Here is a 19142-nt window from a genome sequence, read left to right as displayed (position 1 = left end):
ACACGAAGTAACCTAAAATGTATCCGGGATGAGGATTTGACATATTTGCATGTCGAGACTCTTCATATGACGGTATTCCCTTGATTGATTCATTTGGGGGATACCTTGTCTTTTGGGTTTTAATAAAACTTCATTGTGATGTTATTTACTATCTTTATCTACCTACATTCTTACCACATATTTTGTGTTATGGAATACTGATGTGATATATATCTCTCCGTGCAGGGTTCTTTTTCAGCCATTGCTGCGCATACATCCCGAGAATGGTATCGCATTACTGGCAAGTTTTCCAGTTTTCACTATGGCGTGGCTAAAGCGTTTTATCGCATTGCGCCTGCGCGGGACTGCGGCCCCTCTATGATGTTGTAATCAGACTGCGATGTACAGGGTCATAGTGCTTTGTTTTGCACGTGTTGGCAGCAGCCAATAGACGGTGTGAGTTGGGGCATGCGCAATATGGCGATTATGGCGCCGAAATTCTTTTTTCTTTTTTCACTGACTTCTCGTGGACAGATGGTCCTTGTTTACCTAGATTGGTGAGTGCCAGCTTCTGTGTATCATACTGTGATTGTTGATTAATCTGTAATTAATATGTTTTCACTATTATATACACATACATGTCACTTAATACAGTTGTGATTATCTACATCTAAATGTCAGTGATTGACTCATATGTTTTTGCACTATATTTTTTGCTACACTTTTATAATATATCGTATTTTTTGATACATTGTATAACTACTACGATTCATTACACCTGTTAATTGGGCTGCGGCTCTGTTTATATATGTCAATGTGTGGTTTTCATTTATTGCTTGAAAATGCTTCCATGGAGGAAGTGAAACGTTGCTGTGTTGGGTGAATAAATTCAAATTTTTTTGCTGAGTGCTGCTTCCAGTCTCTTTTTCTTGGATATATGCATGAGGAGCCCGTCACTCCTTGATATTTTGAAGCTAGCACCAACCGTTTCTGGCTATCGACACAGTGCTGCTCCTATGTTTGGATCTTCTATATATATATATATACATATATATATATATATATATATATATATATATATAAAATTATGATATAAAGTTTTTAAATGTGTACATAACCTTGTGGCACTATATACAAGGGGGGGCGCTGTGTGCCACTATATACAAGGGGGGGGCGCTGTGTGCCACTATATACAAGGGGGAGCGCTGTGTGCCACTATATACAAGGGGGAGCGCTGTGTGCCACTATATACAAGGGGAGTGCTGTGTGCCACTATATACAAGGGGGGGCGCTGTGTGGCACTATATACAAGGGGGGGCTGTGTAGTGCTATCCACAGTGGTATGTGTGTGGCGCTCTTTATAGGGGGGGGGCTTTTTGGTGCTATTTACAAGAGGGGGAGGGCTGTGTGGCGCTCTCTACAGGGGGCTGTATGGCACTATCTATATGGGGCTGTGTGTAACGCTCTCTACGGGGGGGATGTGTGATATATAGAGGGGGCTGTGTATGGCGATATCTATGGGGGTGTGTAATATCTACAGGTGCTGTGTGTGGCACTATGTACAGGGGGCTGTGTGTATGTGGCGTTTTACAGTGTGTGGTATTATATTCAGGCACGCAGTGTTTGGTGCTATTATATTTAGGGGCACAGTATGTGGCACCATGATAACTTTATTTTCGTTTATAGGTGTGGAAATGTTGGAAAAGTGAGGAGACGTCTGAGTGGCAAATTCTGCAGAAATGAGTCATGGCTGGGAGAAGTCGTCATGAGCGCTGGACCGGATGGAGAAGAAAAGAGGAAGAAAACTACTAGAATCTGAGACGTCGTCACCTGTGAGTCACTAGATTTATAGAGAATCTGTCACCTCTCCTGACATGTTTATTATAGGAATCCTTGTATTTCACAAAAAGTCTTTCTGCAGTCCAGGACTGATAGACAATTCCCCTTGTCAGGAGGTTGTGTCCCTGCACAGTGTGATACTCTCAGTATGTATGGACACAGCCCTGTGACAAGGGAAATCGTAACACTGTTAATGCTTGCCCAAAAAGGTAGTGTTAAAAATAGTTACGGCGCGGCAGGGCGGCGGTGAGGAAGGGGGGCCCAAGTTTGGGTAACAGCCCAGGGCCCATGGTCTACTTAATCCGCCACTGCCCATTTGTGGTGATAAACTGCTGTTTGGGCCCATGGGAGGGCTCAGAAGGGAAGGAGCGCTGTGTGTTCTTTGGAGTGCAGATTTTGCTTGTTTGGTTTTCGGGTGCCATGTCGCATTTGCAGAGCCCCAGAGGTATCAAAGCAATGGAAAACCACCAGAGGTGACCCCATTTTGGAAACTACACCCCTCAAGGAATTCATTTATGGGTGTTGTGACCATTTTGACCCCATAGTTTTTTCACAGAACTTATTTGAATTGGGCTGGGAATTAAAACAAAATAATTTTTTTCCAATAATATGTAGTTTTGGCTGAAAATTTCTTATTTTCACAAGAAATAAAATACCCCATTCTGTTGCGCAATTTGTCCAGAGTGCAGGAATGCCCCATTTGTGGTGATAAACTGCCGTTTGGGCCCATGGGAGGGCTCAGAAGGAAAGGACCACCATTTGGCCTACTGGGGATTTTCTGGTGCGAAGTCATGTATGCAGAAGCCCCTGAGGTACCAGTACAGTTGAAACCCGGAAGAAGTGACCCCGTTTTAAAAACTACACCCTTAAGGCGTTCATCTAGAGGTGTAGTGAGCATTTTTACCGGAGACTTACACCCTATAAACTGTAATGTGGGTTCTTACGGGTATGGTAATACCCTCAATGTGGCTGTTATCAGCTGCCTGGGCACACAGCAGGGCTGAGAAGGGAAAGATGAGGGGGATAAGCTGTGCGGAGTGCATCAGGGTAAGTAAAATTGGGGTAAATTATAAACCAAGGGATGTATGATAAATTTTAAAACACTCTTTCATACAGAGCTCTGGTTTTTCGGGACACGCGTCACATTGATATATTGTGTCCTCCCTTATCCCACTCTTATAGCAGACTTTGCACCTCTTTTGACTTTTTCCCTTCTTGCCAGTTTGGGGAACTTCTCCTGGAAAGTGTTGCCCTGGTACGATGTGTGTGGCCCCGCTTCCAGAAGTACTGGGTGCCACCCCCCTTCCTGGTCCCTAAAGATTAGGTTCTTGATAACCACCTCTTGAAATTGCAGGAAAGATCCCCTCTGGCCTGCACATCGACATAGCACGTACACATTGTACAATGCCATCTGTATGATGTGCACGGCCAGCTTCTCATACCACACCGCATGGCGCAGTAGGGCTTCAGGGCTTGATCTGACAAGTCCACCCCTCCCATGTACCTATTGTAGTCCAGGATGCAGTCTGGTTTGGGGGTCTCTGTACTGGTACCTCCTACTGGTACATGGGTACTGGTGTGGCATCTCTCTTGTCTTGTACTTGACACACAATATGTTGCTGCTAGATTGTGCCCTGCTCTCACCCCTTGTTTGCCCAAGCAGAGTCTTAGGGAGGCCTCTCAGATTTCTTCTAGCAGTGCCGCAGGACTTCTGGAAGCGAGGCAGTTGAAGAGTGGGACGCTGGTATAAAAATTATCCAGGTAGAGGTGGTAACCCTGGTCCAGCAGTGGGTGCACCAAATCCCACACAATTTTTGTATTAACTCCCAGTAAGGGGGGGGGGGCATTCTGGGGGCTGAATACTGGCGTCCTTCCCTTTATATATCCTAAATTTGTAGGTGTACCCTGATGCACTCTCACACAGCTTATACCTTCCCTTCTTACCCGGCAGGTACTCACGGAATTGAACTCTCCCTTTAAAATGTACCAATGACTCATCAATAGAAATACTCTTTTCGGGGGTGTATACTTGGGAAAACCAGGCACTGAAACGGTATAATAGGGGTCTCCGTTTATACAAACGATCAAAACTGTGGTCATCTTGGAGTAGGCAATGCTCATTAGGATTTTTTTTTAGGTCCCAGTTCAGTTCTGAAGTTGCTTTGAGGGGCCTATATATTAGAAACCCCTATGAAACACCCCATTTTAGAAACTAGACCCCTCAAAGTATTGACAACAGAATTTAGAAAGTTTATTAACCCTTTAGGTGTTTCACAGGAATTTAGAGCAAAGTAGAGGTGAAATTTACATTTTTTTTTTGTCAGAAAATCCTCTTTATACCATTTTTTTTATAACACAAAAGGTTTTATCAGAGAAACGCAACTCAATATTTATTGGCCAGATTCTGTAGTTTTGAGAAATATCCCACATGTGGCCCTAGTGCGATAATGGACTGAAGCACCGGCCTCCGAAGCAAAGGAGCACCTAGTGGATTTTGAGGCCTCCTTTTTATTACGCACCATGTCCGGTTTGAAGATGTCTTGTGGTGCCAAAACAGTAGAAAACCGCCAAAAGTGACACCATTTTGGAAACTAGACCCCTTGAGGAATCCATTGTAGTTTTCTTGGGGTGCATGTGACGTTTTGATCAGGTTTGTATTCTATTTTTAAGTGGCGTGGTGACTAAAAAAACAGCAACATGCCTTATGGCGTTTGCACAATAAAATACTTTTTTTTAAAAATCATTCACTTTTTGTGTTACCTTATTCTAAGAGCCATACATTTTTTATTTTTCCATCAAGAAAGCCGTTCGAGGACTTATTTTTTGCGTAACAAACTGTAGTTTCGATCAGGACCATTTTTAGGTACATGCGACTTTTTGATCTCTTTTTATTCCATTTTTTGGGAGGTGAAGTGACCAAACAATTGTGATTGTGGTTCGGTTTATTATTATTTTCTTTTACAGTGTTCACTGCGCGGTATAAATAATGAAATAATTTTGTAGTGCAGACCGTTACGGACGCGGCGATACCAATTATGTATAGTTTATTTATATTTTTTTATTAATAATAAAGGACTGATAAGGGAAAAAGGGGGATTTTGACTTTTATTACTTTTAAAACTTTTATTTTCTTATTTTTACACATCTTTTTTTAACATTTTACTTTATTACTTTGTCCCACTAGGGGACCTGAGGGCAGGAGGCCCTGATCGATATTCTAATACACTGCACTTCATGCGTAGTGCAGTGTATCAGAGCTGTCAGCTACTCACTGACAGCAAGCATAGTGGGTCCTGACTTCGTCAGGACCCACTAGGCTTCCGTCGATGGCATAGCCGGACGCCATTGTTTGGTGTCCGGTTGCCATAGCCACCATCGCCAGCCGCAATCGTGTAGCAGGCTGGCGATTGTAGCTTAACCCCTAAAAAGCCGTGATCGCTATTGAACACGGCTTTTAAGGGGTTAATCAGCGGGGACACAGCAATCGGTCCCCGCTGTAGGAGCTGCGGCAGCTGCTGTACGAGACAGCAGCTGTCACAGCTCCTGTATGTGTCGGGAGGACGGCCAAAATGACCGTTCCTCCCGCGACGTAATAGTCCGTCGCTGAGCGCTAACGATACAGTTAGCACGACGGATTATTACGCCGCAGAGCGTTAAGGGGTTAAAAAAAGAAATAAAGCTTAAATCAGCGAAGTAGTTCAACGAATCTACGACGTAGCCCAAATGGTCCAGCGGAACCTGCAAAACAAAAATTAGCGGTATGAAAAATAAAAAGAAAGATGGCTGCCCCCACAGACGTACAAACATATGAATAAATAGCTACCTTCGGAAACATATTAAAATAATTAGAAAAATGAGGCCCATAAAATAAAATATATCAAATAAAAAAAATAAAATTATAACACCTTTCATTTAAAGAGAACCTTTCACCTCCCCATACATGTACAGCTGAGTGCAGCATGTAATGGGGAGGGCCGCACAAACTCTGGGGCACTTTAGATTTTTTTCCTAGCCTCCTTCGTTATTTAGATATCGGTGCTGTAATATTTGGCGCCCGATATTTAAATAACCCTATGAACTGTCAATGGGGAGGTAATTGGCAAGGGGGCATGTAACATCGCTGTGACACTGTCCAATCAGCTACGGTCAGCGTTACAGCAAGAGCTGGAGAGAGAGCGCGTGCGCGCAGCTCCGCCACCACTAAGGAACACAAGAGGAGATGAAGAGTGAATTCTTCTTCTTCTGTTCTATGGCATCGGAGCTGTGCGCGCACGCACGCTCTCACTCTTTAGCTCTCGGCAGACAAGGACGATAAGACTGATCTCTCCCCTGAGATCACAGTCTTGTACTTGCCTGCCGAGAACTGAAGAGTGAGAGCGTGTGCGCGCGCACATGATCTCCTCTCTCCAGCTCTTGCTGTTGACATTGTCCGTAGCGGATTGGGCAGTGTCACAGCGATGTTACACGTCCCCTTGCTAATTACCGCCCCATTGGCAGTTCATGGGGTTATTTAAATATCGGGCGCCAAATATTACAGCACCGATATCTAAGTAAGGAAAGAGGGTAGGAAAAAATATATAAAGTGCCCCAGAGTTTGTGCAGCCCTGACCATTACATGCTGCACTCAAATGCAAATCTGTGGGCAGGTGAGAGATTCTCTTTAAAGTGTAACAACTTTTTTAAAAACTTTTGACATGTCAGAAGTTTTGATCAGTGGGGTCCGAACACTGAGACCCCCCACTAGTCGCTAAAACTAAGCAGCAGAAGTGCTCGGGTGAGCGGTGTGCCGCTTCAATTCTGTTTGGCTTTCCTTGGAGCAGTGTACGGGCTCAATAGAAAGTCTAGGAGTCCGTACACCGCTCACTCAGCTGAAAGTCGATCATAAATGAAGCGGCACAGCGCTCACCCGAGCACTTCTGCTGCTTCGTTTTAGCGATCGGTGGGGGCCTCAGTGCTCGGTCCCCCACCGATGAAAACTTCGGACATGTCACTATGATATATAAAGATATCTATTAATGCGATTGTGCAAGTTTTAATTACTTTTTATTGAAAATGATTTGCACTTTTTGAGATACAGCTGCTTTGTATCCTGTATACAGAGCAGCTGTATATAGCGCTGAGACCTGAATCCATTAGGTCGCCTATTATCGATCACATCTAAGTTATGAACTTAGATGTGATCGGTAACAGCTCGATCCTGCAGGACTCCCTGACACTGAATCAGTCAGTCCCGCTGATCTGACGGATACAGGATACAGCGCGATATACATTATATAATATATTTATTTTAATTAGCGGGGGCAGGTTTATGGGGAAGGATTAGGGCCTGTTCACATCAGCGTTGGCTTTCCGTTCCGGGGTTCCGTGGGAGGTTTCCGTCGGGTGAGCCCCGCAACGGAAAGTCAAACTGAAACCTCAGCTTCCGTTTCAGTCACCATTGAAATCAATGGTGACGGAAACATTGCTAATGGTTTCCGTTCGTCACCATTCCGGCAGGTTTCCGTTTTTGTGACGGAATCAATAGCGCAGTCGACTGCGCTAATGGTGACGGAAGCGGAAGCTGTGGTTTCAGTTTGACTTTCCGTTGCGGGGTTACCTCCGACAGAACCCCAGAACGGAAAGCCAACGCTGATGTGAACAGGCCCTAAGGCTTCTTTCACACTAGCGTTTCTATACGTTTACCTCTCTTCCATCAGAGGAAGAGAGGATCGATACGTTAAACGGAAAGCAACGGTTCCATTAGAATTACCATTGCTTTCAATGGTAATTCTTTTGTATCAGTTGCTTTCCGTTTGTCTCCGTTCGCTAAGTTTCCGTTTTTTTTAAAGGAAACAAAAGTACAGTCTGCAGAACTTTTATTTCCGTTCAAAAGAACGGAAACCTAGCGAACGGAGACAAACGGAAAGCAACTGATACAAAAGAATTACCATTGAAAGCAATGGTAATTCTAATGGAGCCGTTGCTTTCTGTTTAACGTATCGATCCTCTCTTCCTCTGACGGAAGAGAGGTAAACGTATATTAATGCTAGTGTGAACAAAGCCCAATACAAGATATTAATAATATAAAAAAAAACAAAAAAAAAAACCCCCCAGCTGGGATTTGAACCAACAACCTTCCATGTGTAAGGCAGACAAGCTAACCACTACATCATAGAAGCTGCCATAGTCAATCCCTGTGAAACTGTAGTAGTTGAGGGTTTATTCAACGACAGGCACTATCAGTCTATCCTGTCTCTCTGCTGCGTGTGGGTGGTGACTGGTCAGAGACTCACAGTCAGACTGGCTGCCGCAGCTGCCACATGCAGTGTGCACTGGGAGTGACTGTGAGACTCACCAGTCACAGCCCTGCTTGTAGCTTTCCCACGCTAATTAAGCACAGGAAAGCTACAAAGCCAGGAGTATACTGCAAAGGGGGGGGGGTCTGGGTGTTTTACTGACAGCAGAGGGCTCTATAGGGGGGAATTATCATAGAGCCCTGACTAGTTACTATACTGAAAGGTTAGGGGGGTCTGAGCATCTGACTGACTGCTCTAAAGGGGGGCAGAAGCCCCCCCTATAGAGCTCTCTGCAGTAAGTCAGACAGTCAGACTCTCCCCCACCCACACTAGTCCTTCCATTATAGTGATGTGAGGGCTCTATGGGGTGGATTATTCCAACCCCATAGAACCCTCTGCTGTCGGTAAAATGCCCAGAACCCCCCTTGCAGTATACTCACGTCACGGGTCCCGGTCCCAGCAAGGCAGGAACTTACCTCGTGCTGCTCGTCGCTCCTCCTGCAGACTTGCTTCTCTCTGGCTGCATGTGCTGTGTACAGCGTCAGAGAGGAGGAGTATTACAGATGTTCGGCACGTCTGCTCCCCCCGGTCCAGTTCGTCCCGGGCTGAAAATGCCGCCCCCCCCCCCGTTCGGGTAGGTGGTGCCTCATGGCAGGTGCGGCACTGCACGTAGTGTAATGTAGTGTAATGTACTCTAACTGTCATTGTGACGTGACAGTCACACTGACAGGAAGCCTCGGAGGACCGGCAGGAGGCTGCTCCTCCGAGTCTTCCGTACATGGCAACCCGGAGGTCATTGTCTGACCTCCGATTGCCACGACAAGCATCGGAACCCCCCTTGATCACTTCATGTCAAAAGACGGCGTGTAAAAAAGACGCCCACGTCAAAGAAGCGCCCGTCACCTCTTGAGACGTAATTGGAGCCGTTTTCCATTGACTCCATAGAAAAACAGCTCCAATTACGTCCGTAATGGACGCAGCGAAAAGCGCCTGCACTTGCCATTACGTCTGAAATTGTGGTCCTGAAAACAGCTCCGTAATTTCAGCCGTAACGGAAGCTGTCGTGTGAACATACCCTAATGCTGCAGATTTTTGGGGCGATGTTTCTAATAAATTTGTCAGATACAATTCGCAGGCGGAAACACAAGATCAATTGACATGCTGCAGATTTTAAAATACGCACCGCAGGTCAATTTACGTGCGGTAAAATTTCACAATGTGCAGATAATATTACTTGAAATCTCATTTACTTAATTAACACTGTGGATTACGCGCAACAAATCCTCACGTAATGCATGAGTTTAAGGCCCTGTTCACATGGAGTATTTTGACGAGCTTTTTGGCGCGAAAACACCTCCGCAAAAACTGGCCGAAAATGCCTCCCATTGATTTCAATGAGAGGAGCGGGCGGTTTTCTCCCGCGAGCGGTAAAACCTCCTCGCGGGAGAAAGAAGGGACATGCCCAATCTTCGCGCGGTGACGCCTCTGACCTCCCATTGACCTCCCAGGAGTTTTTTGCCCGTAGCACTCAATGTGCGCGAGCGAAAAACGTGGCAAACGCCGTGCAGGAAGGTCAAAATCTGCCTCAAAATCCCAAACGGAATTTTGAGGCAGACTTTTCCTCCTGCAAAAAAAACGCTAAAAATTTGTTCAGCATTGAAAGGGTGCTGTAATTCCGGTTTGAGAGGGGGTGTGGCCATCTCATGTTAAATACAGCTGCTTTATGGACTCGCTGGTTGTCGTTTCTTTGTGGAAGCTGAGACCAGGTGTGTACGAAGCCTTAGACTAGACGAACTAGAAGCCGTTCTGAAAAGTGACCCTTGTGAATAGCGCCTTGTAATGAGAATTGTATCTGTATAATGCCGCTCCACGTGCACACAGTGCTGCTGTTACGTGCTGCCATATTTGCATTTATACTTTTATATTGTGTAAGGTTTATGATGGCACAGCTAGGAATACAGTATTTTGTAACAGCAATAGGGGCGTTCAAGTTGCGGTCAAAATTAAGTTGTCCCCTCCCCTCCTCTCCCCGCGCGATCGCGGGAAAACCGCGCCATTTTGCCGCGAATTGACGAAAATCGCGGGGTTTTTTTTTTGCAGCGATCGCGCTATTCTGCCCAGATTTTCGTCAATTCGTTGCAAAACTACAAGGATTTGCTGCGATCGTAGCAAAACAGAGTAAAGGTATGTTCACACGGCCTATTTACGGACGTAAATCGGGCGTTTTTGCCCCGAATTACGTCTGAAAATAGCGCCTCAATAGCGCTGACAAACATCTGCCCATTGAAAGCAATGGGCAGACGTTTGTCTGTTCACACGAGGCGTGTATTTACGCGCCGCTGTCAAATGACGGCGCGTAAAAAGACGCCCGCGTCAAAGAAGTGACCTGTCACTTCTTTGGCCGTAATTGGAGCCGTTATTCATTGACTCCAATGAATAGCAGCGCCAATTACGGCCGTAATTGACGCGGCGTTCAAGCGCCTGCACATGCCGTTACGGCTGAAATTACGGGGATGTTTTCAGGCTGAAACATCCCCGTAATTTCAGCCGTAACGGACGCCCTCGTGTGAACATACCCTAATTTGTTTGTGGTGAAACCTCTCCAGGTTCTAACACGGCAAACTAAGCTTTACCTTGTGAACTGTCTATGCCGCGCTGTCTCTTGTTTACAAAGCAGTCACGTGGTGGTTCTTCTGTAATGAGTCCAAATCCTGTACTGTATTGGCCATGTTACCTGCCAGAACTGGATAACCCTGAGGTTCGGGATCAAAATGTGGCGTTTTTATTAAGGCCCTGTTCACACAGGGGGTTTTTTTGTTTTGTTTTTTTTTGTGCTTGTAAACCATTTCGGAAACAGTGGCGAAAAACGCCTGAAATCGCCTCCCTTTTTTAAAAAGCCGCCAATTACATGCCCCATTGACAGTTCAGGGGGTTATTTAAATATCTGGCGCCAAATATAACGGCACCGATATCTAAATAACAGGAGAAAATAAAAAAGTGAAGTGCCCCAGGATCTGTGCTGCACATGCATGGGTTATCTTTAAAGCCGATGTACACCTTTTGAAAACGTATATTTATTTATTTTTTTAAACCGTATCGGTGTGATTGGTGAAAAGTTCTAATTTATTAAAAAATAATAATTGTTTTTTTAGATTGAGCAGGACCCACTGACACTGAACCCGTCCGCCTCGCTGACCTGACGGATTCAAGTCTCAGCGCAGAATACAGCTGCTCTGTATACAGGATGCAAAGCAGCTATATCTGAGAAATTAAAAATCACTTAAAGGGAATGTGTTGCCAGCAAAACATGTTTTTTTTTTTTTTAGTTAAACAATTAGTGTGTAGGTGATTAAACATTGTTCTAATTTTTTTTATTTTTTTCACGAGTCAGGAAATATTATAAATTGGATTCAATTTATAATATTTCCCAGCACTGGTCACTAGATGGAGCACTTCCCAAAATTGCAGCATTGCATGTGGTAAAGCAACCACATTGCTTTATGCTGCAAAATTGGGAAAAAATCCCTCGCTCTAGTGAGCTCTCAGAATCCCCCCCTCCTTTATCCTGGCTAGTGCCGGGAGAAACGAGGGGTTTGAACGGTCTAACCTCCTACACTGTGTGTCGCCATTTTTTGAGCTAACACACAGTGTAGAAGGTTTACATACACTAGTAAAACACACTGAAACACGAACATACGTAGAAATCACTTACCTGCTCCAGTCGCCGCCGCTCCCTCCGGTCCGTCCGCTCCGTCTGCTGCCGCTGCTCCATGTGCACAAGTCCGGAAGCCGCGACCGGAAGTAGTAATCTTACTGCCCGGCCGCGACTTCCGGTCCACAGGAAAATGGCGCCCGGACGCCGCGCATTTCAAATCGGACTGTGTGGGAGCGGCGCATGCGCCGTTCCCACCCACACGGCGTACACCAAAGTGGATGGAACGGGCCCCGTTCGCAGTCCCTATGGGACTGGAGCTGCCGTATTCCATGTCTGTATGTGTCGTTAATCGACACATACAGAAATGGAAAAAAAAATGGCAGCCCCCATAGGGAAGAAAAAGTGTAAAAATAGAAAAAAGTAACACACAAACACACAAATAAATATAAACGTTTTTAATAAAACCCTAACATAAAACTGATATAAAAAAAAAAAATGTTCCTTTAAGAAAAAGTCATTGGAAATTTGCACCAAACACAATTAGATTTTTTTTTGTTTTTAAGATGTACATAGCCTTTAATAATTTTATTACAAAGTTTATTTTCAGCCTTCTTAATAGTGCGTGTGTGTGCGTGTGTGTGTGTGTGCATGTGTGTGTATGTGTGTGTGCGTGTGTGTGTGTGTGTGTGCGCAGAACACATGTGGTTGAGCTAAGCTATTTTAAGCCGTTTTTCGGGCTGTAAGTGTATGTTCACACGGCAGCGTCCATTACGGCTGAAATTACGGGGCTGTTTTTACGAGAAAAAAGCTCCGTAATTTTGAGGCATGTTGAGGAGCTTTTCGCTGCGTCCATTACGGACGTAAATGGAGCTGTTTTTCCATGGAGTCAATGGAAAACGGCTCCATTTACGTCTGAAGAAGTGACAGGCACTACTTTGACGCGGCCGTTTTTTTACGCCCCGCCTTTTGACAGCGGGGTGTAAAAAAAATGACCGTCGGCACAGAACATCGTAAGACCCATTCAAATGAATGGGCAGATGTTTGCCGATGCTATTGAGCCGCATTTTCGGACGTAATTCGGGGCTAAAATGCCAGAATTACGTCCGTAAATAGTGTGTGTGAACACAGCCTAAACATCCCAAAAACGGCTGAAAAATCAGAAGCGGAACGGCTACAAACATCAGCCCATTGGAATTAAATGGGAAATATGGCGTTCTGTTCCGACGGGGCGTTATTTTACGCCTCATTTTCAAATAACGGCGCGTAAAAAAAACGCCTCGTAAAAAAGTTCATGTCACTTCTTGCGATGCTGTTTTTCATTGACTCCGCAAAAAACGCAAGTTGTTTAAAAAACGGCTGAAAATCAGGAGCGCTTTTCGCTTGAAAACCGCTCCGTATTTTGTTAAGCGTGGACATACCCTTAGGCTTAATGCACATGATGCATTTTGTGTGCGGCAGAACCGCAGCGTAATACAGTAACAGCGAGGTGTAGAAGAGTTCAAGAAATCTCATGTACACGCTGCCGTTTTTTTCTGCACAGAAATTGACCTGCAATCCGTATTTTAAAATCCACCGCATGTCAATTTATCTTGCGTTTCTGCTTGCGAATTGTATCTGCCTAGTTCTGAGGAAAAACTCCTCCAAAACCCGCAGCATGAAAACGCACAGATTTATGCATCAAAACTTAAAAATGCATCGAAAAGCGTGCGGTTAGGTGCGGCTCCGGCCTCTTTCACATCTGCGTTGGGTTCCCGTTCTGATGTTCCGTCGGAGCTTTCCGTCAGAACGGGACCCTGAACCGACACAGACGGAACCCAGAGGTTTCCGTTTCCATCACCATTGATTTCAATGGCGACAGATCCGTCAATGGGGATGGAAATGGAAGCCTCTGGGTACCGTCTGTGTCGGTTCAGAGTCCCGTTAATACGGAAAGCTCTGTCAGAACGGGACCCCAAGTCAGATGTGAACAAGGCCTTTTATCTGCAAATTTCCTGAGCTTTGGTGCAAATTTTTCGGATCAAAATACGCCACGTGTGCTGTAGCCTTAGTGTATGTTCACACGTAGCATAAATACTGCAGGTTTTCCACAACTTATTTCATTGCTGAAAATCTGCAGCATAATACAGTATGAACAAATCTCATCCACACACTGCGTAAAAATGTGCAGAAAACAAGCTCATAAATGAACCTGCGTTGCGTGCTTTTAAGCCGCGTGTCGCTTTATGTTGCTGATTCACAGTGTTTTTGGTTGCGGGCTTTCCTCATACATAGGTTTCAAAGGGAATGTTGCTGTTTTTGCTGCGGAAAAGCCACAATTCCACTGCAAAAATCACATAGGAAAAAAAAGTTTCGACTCAGGCCTCATGCACGCGACTGTGCCCGTAATCATGGTATGCGATTACGGGCACGGCCGGCAGCTGGGGGCCATGGACAGCTACCCGCATTTTCGGCAAAGTATGGGAGCACGGTCCGTAAAAAGCAGGATAGGACATGTCCCATCTTTCTGAGGCTTCCACAATGTCCAATGTCAATAGAAGTGCAATGGTGGGTAATTCGGCCTGTAGATCCCGTTCTATGGTTGTGCCTGGGCTTTTCCCACATCTCCGTCCAGGCCGGCCTCCTGACATGACGTTTCATCCCATGTGATTGATGCATGAATTTTCATCCCAGGAGGCTGGACAACAGGGATGCGTCGCCATGACTACAGAGACCAGAGTAATTAAGGTTTTTTTGGTTTGTTTTACCTGCTGTTTTCCGCAGCAGCGATTTGGTGGAATTTGCCTTGGACCCCGCAGGAGTTACGCTGTATACTTTTACGCAGCGTAGCCACCCTGGGTGAACATGGCCGATATGGTTTGCAGATGCAGTTTTGATCTTTGTGTTTTTAGGCAATCTGCAACCTTCGAAGCGTTTTTGTTTTTTTTATAATATTTTGTGATTTGCAACAACTTTTAAATTGATATGACATTTTTTTTTGTATTTAGGAGACGGCTTCTTTGTATCCTGTGTACGTAGATACTGTATTCCGTCAAAGCCGATTCCATCAGGTCAGCTAAACTGATGGCTGGGCTGAAAGCTGCTCCTGACCTGATGGAATCGGCTTTGAAGGAATATTCCATTTCTATATATACAGAATACATAGAAGCCGTATCTTGAAAATCTTGAAAAAAATAAGTCAATTTAATAGTTGTTGTAAAATCCTTCTTGATTTCTTAGTGTACATGGCCTTTACGTGTAGGAAATCCAGTGTATTAGCATGGATTTATTTATCAACCGTGTAAATGTTTGTTTAGACCGTGTTATACCGCAGTTGCCACGAAACTTCGCCGAAATGCTGTTATTTTACCTTTTGCGGCTGTTTCGTGGTAAAAAGAAATGTAACTACCATCTAAATAAACCCTCACAGAAAAATGGATCTGGTTACCCACAGCAACCAGAGCGCAGCTTTCATTTTAGTTAACATGGTTTCTTGGAGCAACAAGACTGCTGTGATGTGTGTGTTCCCGTTTGTAAATGCAATTTCTTAGGCTAAGTTCACACTTGCGTTGTATAATCCATTACTCTGATCCGTTTTTATCCTTCTTCTGATCTAAAAACGGATCAGTTAAAAAATACCATTGAAATCACAATAAGGGCCTGTTCACATCAGCGTTGGCTTTCCGTTCCGGGGTTCCGTCGGAGATTTCCGTCGGGTGAACCCCGCAACGGAAAGTGAAACTGAAACCACAGCTTCCGTTTCCGTCACCATTGATGTCAATGGTGACGGAAACATCGCTAATGGTTTCCGTTCGTCACCATTCTGGCCGGTTTCCTTTTTAACGACGGAATCAATAGCGGAGTCGACTGCGCTATTGATTCCGTCGGAAAACCGGAAACCTGCCGGAATGGTGACGACCCATTAGCAATGGTGATGGAAACAGAAGCTGTGGTTTCAGTTTCACTTTCCATTACGGGGTTGACACGACGGAAACCTCAGACGGAACCCCGGAATGGAAAGCGAACGCTGATGTGAACAGGCCCTAATGGATGCAAACTGATTACAATCCGTTTGTATCCGTTTTACAGATCAGAGTAACGGATTATACGAGGATATTGTGAATTTAGCCTTACATGATACTGTATTTATAAATCTATTAAGTCTGTCGGACCGTGTGACCCCCTTTGACTAAGCAAATCCTGCAGCATCTGCTGTGTGGACCAGATGTCCGTTTTTCCATTCATTCCTTTGAGAATCGCATGGAGACTCATGGGATTGAATGGAATGTCTGACTTCTGATCCACACAGCAAAAGCTGCAGGATTCACTTAGTCACAGCGGGAGGCTGAAAGTATTAGTGGATGAAGTGCTTGGTGTGTACAAACAGGAGGGGGGGGGCTCAATAGCTATTATTGGGAGTTTCTTTAAACGTAAAATGCATAATAGGTTTTTTTAACGTCCTGTTTCTTTCTTTTAGCAGGAACATTAACAGACTTCTGATGCTGAACATCCGTTATTTAAGAAAGTGTCAAAACATCCGACTTCCACGTTTCTACAACGTTCAGTCATTGGTTCACTGGCCCATCTGGAAGGAGCTGCTTTCAGATAGTAGGTCTCTCCCTTTATTTTATGAAGTCTATAGACATTATCATTTCTAGATTAATAACCTACAAAATAGATTTATCATCCGTTATAGTAAAACGGCAATGCACCATGTAATTCCATGGTGACATTGTAAGCCCATCCCCAGTCCCGGCAGGATAGTGGCGACTTTGAGCATGATTTGTTGTATTGATAATTGGGGGGTTATCAGTATAACACCGTGTGAAAATAGCTAAAATAACTATAGTCCACCCTCGAGCGAGTTATTATTGTTGCAGTATATTACTGCATTCCCTACACTCATCCAGGATAACGTTCTGGCTGTGGCCCCTTCTTAGGGCTCCACTTTCTAATCTCCAGTCCCGGCAGGATAGTGGCGACTTTGAGCATGATTTGTTGTATTGATAATTGGGGGGTTATCAGTATAACACCATGTGATAATAGCTAAAATAACTATAGTAACCAGTGTGATCCCTGTTGCTGTAATGCCTGTAAATGTATGTAGTGCCGTGGTCCTAACCAGTTGTTTTCTATACAGAGGTTGGCATTTGAAGCTTAGAAAATATCATGTTTTATTAAGATTATTTTCTGTCTTGCAGGCATGAAACGTTGATTCTCTGGTATGGACCTCAGAAGGACTCTGAACAACCACCCACCGTTGCCCTGCTATATGCTAGTCGTTGAATCATCACCAGGGCATCAAGCCGCAACAAGATGGTATGTATTAGTTTTCATTTGTCTTATGTCCCTGACATTAGTTTAGAATGGCAATCCAAAGCTGGTACCCAAACTGCCTATTCATGATCACTTAAAAGGTATAATGGTCCATAACCCCGCATTATGGATGGCCCTTTCTGTGTTATTGGAGTGGTTGTGAGGGGATTGCTGGTAGATTGTTAATAGGTGGCGCTTATCTTAATATTTGAGATGAGCAGGGTAATAGTATATTGCAGCCCGTTATAGTGGCTTACTTTACAGCTATCAAATAGTTTTCTCAGTTCTGGATTTGTAAGGGAACTACAGGCAGCTAGAAGATGAGGACGAGGCAAGTTTGTTAGTATATAGTGGAGATGTGGTTTGAATAAGGATGGGTATGGTTTAACTATTCACCTTAATGGATGAGCAAGTCTTTATACAAAGGTGGAGAGTACAGATATGTCTTCAGCTGCAAATCAGTGGATGATTCCTGCAAAACTTGTCTTTAGTTGTCACGGAGTAGTGTCCATTATATGGAAAATAAGAGGTTAAATGAATTGATGATTAAACTTTCTTTTCTAGATTTCACCGACTGGGAAAACCTCCACTTCTGCTATGCTGTGTAGTAATCCACCATTTGCAGTATGAAGAACGCAGACAACATGGAGACCTGGTGGCACCCGATTCCGAATTTCTACAATTGAGCCATGTTAACCCTTAATAGTAAAAATGTAGATTTCAAATCGAAGCTACACTTTATTTACATAGCTTTAAGTGATTTTGAAAAACATTTGTTCCACATTTCTATTACTAAATAAATAAAAATTGCTTTTACCTTATTTAAAAAAAACATTTTGTGGTCTTTTTAATGTTCCTGCCAGAGGAATCTCCCCTGGTCCTGGATACTAATGAAACTCTCTGCTTTGGTCAGTGTATTTAGATATAGCAGTAGGGCAGCAAAACTAGGACTGCATCATTTAACTTTTCATCAATGTGTAATATAATTTTTCCTTTAAATAACATTTTAAAATAATAATATTTAAGGGTGCCCGTATACCTAGCAGTAGTCAAGTTTTATTTTTATATTTTTAGTTTTTGAAGCCGCTTGTACAGATAATACGCGTGGTCTTTTACATGCGTCACCTACACTGCAACTAATGGACTCCATAAACACCATATATGATTCAGGGATGAAAATAACGGGTTATCTGGGGACCAAAAATTGCATTGCGTTAATATATATGTGAAAAGAAGTCCCTTACTAATGTACTTTAAATTATAACTCTACTAAATCGTGCAGTTCAAACCTTGTGAATTGTTTCCTATCGCTAGAGTTTCAGAGCATCAGCTTCTGCTCTGCTTGGGAACTCCAGCGACCGCAAACCCCTGAAGTCATTGACCAAATGTCGGGAGCAGTTCTGGAGTCCAGAGCAAAGCGTTAGCGGACGCTCTGCTTGTGGACTCCAGTAATAAGCAATGTGACAGCCCCTTGTGGTCATGCACTTGTCAACACGCCGACACGAACAGCACAGGAAGAAAGTTCTCAGTCACGTCCTCCATATTAGAAAAGCTACAGGACTTCCGGGAATAATTCAGAGCTTGAACTACACGACTTGAGTCTATTGAGGGATCTCTGAGAACTGACAAAAATAGGACATGTTCTATTTTTTTCAAGGACCTTTCATGCGGTCAGTTAAAAGAACGGCTGTCACACGGACTATTTCAATGTTCGTCTGAATAAGGTATAAAGGAGCAGCACAGATGTCATGGTATTTCATTATTATGTAACATACACAACATATATGTTATAGTATGAATACCATGGGGGGAATTTATTAATGTCTGCACCAGAATTGTGGCGGGGAAAAAAAAAACTTTAATTTTGTTGCACGCCTTATTTGTACAAACATTTCAGAAAAATAGCGAGAGGTGAAAAAGGAAAAAAAGTTGGAGGGACATAGTGGAAGCAGGCAAGTCCACCGCTGCAGGTCAAATTCATCATAATTTGTGCCATGGATTGGCATAAATGAAGGGCAAGTCTACTCCAGATGGCGTAAATTTGACTTCCTGGCGCACGGATGGACAGAGTTAGGAAGAATTTATTAAGAGATCTTAATCAA

At 44.0% G+C, this 19142-nt stretch overlaps 1 long non-coding RNA gene across 1 annotated transcript; it reads left to right on the top strand.

Moving 5' to 3' along the window:
* The first annotated feature begins 9777 nt into the window (after positions 1-9777).
* Positions 9778-17857, top strand: LOC142732157 (uncharacterized). Its single transcript, XR_012879374.1, has 4 exons — positions 9778-9859; positions 16202-16332; positions 16926-17043; positions 17605-17857. It is a non-coding gene; the product is annotated as an uncharacterized LOC142732157 (long non-coding RNA).
* The last annotated feature ends 1285 nt before the right edge of the window (positions 17858-19142 follow it).

Source organism: Rhinoderma darwinii, unplaced genomic scaffold, assembly GCF_050947455.1.
Source record: "Rhinoderma darwinii isolate aRhiDar2 unplaced genomic scaffold, aRhiDar2.hap1 Scaffold_89, whole genome shotgun sequence".
NCBI lineage: Eukaryota > Metazoa > Chordata > Amphibia > Anura > Rhinodermatidae > Rhinoderma > Rhinoderma darwinii.
The sequence above is the reverse complement of the archived record's forward strand: the minus strand, read 5'-3'. Positions and strand labels throughout refer to the sequence as shown.